Source organism: Delphinapterus leucas, chromosome X (assembly GCF_059928025.1).
Source record: "Delphinapterus leucas isolate spDelLeu-1000000601 "Yukka" chromosome X, BTC_Dleu_Yukka2, whole genome shotgun sequence".
Lineage (NCBI taxonomy): Eukaryota > Metazoa > Chordata > Mammalia > Artiodactyla > Monodontidae > Delphinapterus > Delphinapterus leucas.
In genome coordinates, this window is record NC_143150.1 from 128,929,516 (window position 1) to 128,934,638 (window position 5,123).

General features: G+C 44.0%; 1 protein-coding gene across 6 annotated transcripts in view; it reads right to left on the minus strand.

The window, feature by feature from the left end:
- The window catches only part of LOC111167216 (uncharacterized), a 538,796-nt gene that overhangs the window by 378,449 nt on the left and 155,224 nt on the right, over positions 1-5,123 (minus strand). The gene's annotated exons all lie outside the window — the stretch shown is intronic.

Below are 5,123 nucleotides of genomic sequence, written 5' to 3' on the forward strand. Positions count from 1 at the left end.
GCTGAAACTCTGCCTCCACGCCAATAGCCAGGTGCATGAGGCACTCTGGGCACAGAATCGAAGGGAGGGCCCAAAAAGTAAGACATCAGGATAAATAATATTTTAATACATTATTTTTTTTAAAATGTAAATTAATGCAAAAAAAGAAAATCCCACAAGGAACAAAATATTCAATAAGGACAGATTGGACCTTGGACTTGAGTGGCTCACTGGGACCCTGGCCCTGGCCCTGATAATGTGTCCAGTTCACAGGGCCATTTGTTACTGTGACAGAAGGAACACACTTCTGCAGTCAGTTGTGATCTCTACACAGCATTACTCCCAACTCCTCTCCCACATTTCCCTTTGGTGGGGCAGGGTTGGTCTATTCAGGTGCATGCTGGGGCTCATATTTATGGATGGATGAGTTGGGGTAACGTTTTGGTTTCAGTTTAGTGGAACATTTTTAAAGATCTCAGCATTTTTTTTCTATGTTTAAGTTACTGCTAGTCAATTCTGTTGGTTTCGTCTTCCTCTGTAACAAATTATCACAAATGCAGTGACTCAAAGCAACACAAAGTCATCATCTGAACAGATCTGGAGGTCGGAACTCCTAAGTGGGTCACAGGGCTGCACCCCTTCAGAGGCTCTAGGGGAGACTGCATCTCCTCGCTTTTTCGAGTCCTAAAGGCTCCTGGATTCCCGGGCTCCAAGCCCCGCATCAATGCAACCTCTGATCCCCTCCTCACATCTCCTGCTCTGACTCTGACCCTCCAGCTCCCTCTTACAAGGACCCTCATGATGACATTGGCTCCCCCTCTGAAGAGCCAGGATCATCTGCCCATCTCAAGGTTCTTAATTACATCTGCCAAGTCCCCTTTATGGTGTAGGGAAACACAGTCACATATTCTGGGTGTTGGGACAGGGACACCTTTGGGGACCGCTATTCTGCCTACTGCAACACCCTAGTGTGGGAAAGGTGCCCACCACCTGCTGTGCTGATGCTCTTGGTGACACGACAAAGGAGCTAGACCAGCTGGCTTCTTTCTATATGAAAATGTTCTTTGGGTGCCAGCACTGCATGTGTATCTGCAATGTAGGAGACACAAGGCGGGAAACAGACAGAAACCAGCCTGGGGAAATCTCTTCCATTCTTGCAGCACATACAAAAGGAATTTCCTAGACATCTTCCTAAATTTCACACAGTCCCAGAAATTGAAATCACATCCCTTTGGGTTCTGACACCTAGGGCCATTTTATGAGCTTAAACAACATTCAAACCCAAAGCCAACCTAGTCCACGTGATGCTAAGAGACTCTTAATAACCTGAAGACATGAACCCCAGAGCTCCACCCTCCACGCCTTCCTCAGGTGCCTGAGGTTGAGAACAACTTTCAATCCCACAGAACTGTCCGCGGCCGTGTTTTCCTTCTGCCAGTATCAGCGCGGTACTCGTGGCTTTTGAAAAGCTGGAACTTCACACGCTCGTGCTCGCCCACATGCACGGAGCTTAGGTGCAACTTAAAATCCTGGCATGATTCCAGGAAGCTCTGGCTGTGAGATGCCTTATTAAAAGCAAAGGGAGATGATTGCCAGTTCCTGCCTCCATAGCATCTGAAAATCAACAGTATGAAAGTAAGAACATATTCTCCTAGGACGAGTCCTTTCCTGTTTTAGGACGCCTTAGAAGTCTTAGAAGTGCAGTAGCAAGGAGGGTCTTCACATGTCCAGGGCCTGTGTGAATGGAGCTCAAGCCACCTCTCCCTATACCCTAAGGCCCGTACTTTGCTCAGGCCCACACAAGTATGCCCAGCCAGTGTCCTTCCTGGGGCTGGTTTTTGCATAAGGTAACCTCTCACTATGAAAACGTTTCCTGTTGTGTTGTCAGTAATGGCCCAGACTGGCATGACTCACCAAAGGGAAAATTCAAACTCTAGCAAAAGGCCACTTGGTAATCCCAAGGCCAGGAAGCTTTGATCCCAACCCCTAGTTGAAGCTTCAGTAACTTCCTGTTGAAGTGGCTCCCAAATTCTAATCCATGTCTCAAGGCTCCCAACCAAGGGCCAGAGCTTAGTATTTGGGCTTCTCAGGTCATTTCACTTTTTCTTCGGCAAGGTAGGCGGGCAGGTGGATGGCGGACTGCCCCCTTTATCAGTGATGAGAGCCAGATTAGAAGATACGTATTTGATGTTTATCAGTAATGGGCTACGACCGACTGCCCAGAAGATTTCATTTTCCCCCCGAAGGAAGGACGGTGCCCAGCGATCGCAGCCTCACCCCCAGCCCTTATATCATATGTGGACCTGACACCACACAGGCTCAGACCAGAACACGTGCTCTCGCCCACCGGCCAGGCCGCCTCCCAGAACAGAAGCGCGGAGGGGAGAAGCAGAGTTATTCATCCCTGAGCCTTGTCTTAGAGTCACAGGAGGTACATGATTTCTTTCCCCTACGGGAAGAGGGAGTGAGGGGCAGAGAGATCACGAATCCTGCGCTAGAAGATGTTCTTCTTGGTGGAAATGCAAAGAGACAGCACGGAAAGGAAACTACAGTCTCCCTTCAACACCTCCTTTGTGCCCGGAGTTATTCTAGGTAACCAAAAATAAACTGTATTTTTTTTTTTTTTTTTTTACTATTTACACATGTAAATTATTAAAGTCCATGTCAAAATGTCAAGATAGAGTGGAAAATTCCCAAAATCAAAAATCATCCTTAAAAATAAGCTTGTGCCTCCTGTTGTTATAAAATTGTGTCCAAAACAAACTAAATAACCTATAAATTTGTATCACAGAGTCACTGGGAACATACAAGAAAGAAGACTAGGCAAACCGGCTGGACAGCTGCCACCGTGACCTTTGAAATAAATATTATGGTCAATTCTTAAGAACTTTCCACGTGGAAAAGGAAAAATAAATAGCAGCCCAATAGTAGAATTAAAGAAGAAGGAAAGCAGTGCGCTTTCTTACAGTATGAATAAATGATTGCCTTTGGAAAAACTCTGAAGAGATGCATTTTTCATTTAGAAAATATTTTCCTGTTTTTGGATAATGCCAGTTACCACAAAGTAATATGATGATGAAAAATTCCTTTTATGACTCATCTTTAAAATGAATTTAAATTCATATTGGAAACTATTTGTCCACTCTTACCTTCCATTTCAACAGCCAGAAGTGAAAAATCTTTCGTAGCATCTCAACAGGAAAGATTTAACAAATCTGAAACTCACACAGGGCGCTTCTTCCCACAGTCATTTATAGAGGAATTATCTCCTTTCCCCAAAGTAATCCAAGAATCTCAGTACAGTTCAGTGGGAACAGGGTATTTGTAAAAAGAAATTTTATAGATATGTTCCTCAATACCAAAAAAATTGCACCCATGCCTTTTTACATCAACTAAACCATTCCTCAAATGGAATGGTTTAGTCTGGCCATCATTTGAACAACTTTTACAACCTGGGTAGCACTGTTGCTGACCATTTGGAACTAGCTCTTATACCCTCCATTCCCTTTCTGATTTACCACTGGCTTCTGATTCTTTGCCCAAAAGTATTGGCTTCTTTCAACAAACTTTAAAAGCAGCCCTGGAAGGATATTTCAAATATAAACAGATCCAGCTACTTACTAAATTTAGGTCAACAGCATTTGATGGGATCGGCAAGATTTCCCCAACTTTTTTTCAACTACTAGTCCAGTCCCACATGATAATTTTCTTTAAAATGCTTAGATTCCGTAGTGTCTACTGAGCATACAACATGCGACTCTAAGACAAATGAGTAAAACTATCCCATATGGAAACTGGTATGGCAAGTGCACCACTAGACAACAACAACAATAACAAAAAACTGGCATTGGCTTATTGCTTTGGTGGCAAGGAAACTCATACTTTAGAATAGAAAGCTGATGACCTTGAACAAACCTTGAAAATAGTTGGTAAATGTGTCACATACGGTAAATTAAAAGGTGGAGTATGTGATTTTTGCAGGACATGAGTGGAAAAAGAAAGTTCTTATGTTTGCTGACCCTAATTGTTTTTTACTAAGGCATTACAAAAAGGAAACTAACTTAGGCAATAATTGGCCAATTTGCAGGCAGAGATGTAAGGAAACAGTGGGGTGAGAAATTGGGGTCATTAAGAAAAAGAAACTGTTTCTGTCCTCCATCACAGGAATTACCAATGCTGAGCAATGCCTTTCTCAAAGGCCATATTTAGTCATTTAAAAAAAAAAACAACAACAAGAGATCAAGCCCTAAGACAATGATCTGATTCACAATGTTGTCTAATATATTAAATGATCTCATGGTAGGCAGAGTTAAGACGAGAGAGAAAGTCTTGGGTAAACTAAGAAATCAAATACGCGAGGCAGACTCAAGACCTTTTTCCAGAAAAGGACTCTGGGAATGACGACAGACTCATGAGCCTCCTGGGCAGTAAATAAATTGGAAACCTATGACATTTTTTGAGGAATTTATATTCTTAATTAAACTACAAGCCTTGCCTGCAGAGGAATACCCTCAAAAGCTCTCATACAGATATCAAAAAGAGGAGTTTCTACAGATCTACAGTAACCCAGGCAGGTCGTGATGGCCAATGTCCATCTTATACGTAGCCAAGGAGAATGACAAACAAGGATATGCCTCCCAGAGACCCAAGCAGCGGAGCCACCACCAGAAGCACTACCGTCCACTAAGATTTCATGATCGCTAGCTATGTCTTCACTGTATGTGCTTCTCATTCTCCCCTTTTCTGATGATAGATCATCATATGTACCGTGTTACTGCAATGCCATTTTATATGGAAGAGGGCAGGGAACTTGGCTTTTACTTTTTAAATCAAAAAGTGGGTGATGATGGGGCCTCCCTGGTGGCGCAGCGGTTGAGAATCTGCCTGCTAATGCAGGGGACGCGGGTTCAAGCCCTGGTCTGGGAGGATCCCACATGCCGCGGAGCAACTAGGCCCGTGAGCCACAACTACTGAGCCTGCGCGTCTGGAGCCTGTGCTCCGCAACAAGAGATGCCGCGATAGTGAGAGGCCCGCGCACTGCGATGAAGAGTGGCCCCCGCTTGCCACGACTAGAGAAAGCCCTCGCACAGGAACGAAGATCCAACACAGCCAAAAATACATACATAAATAAATTAAATACTCAC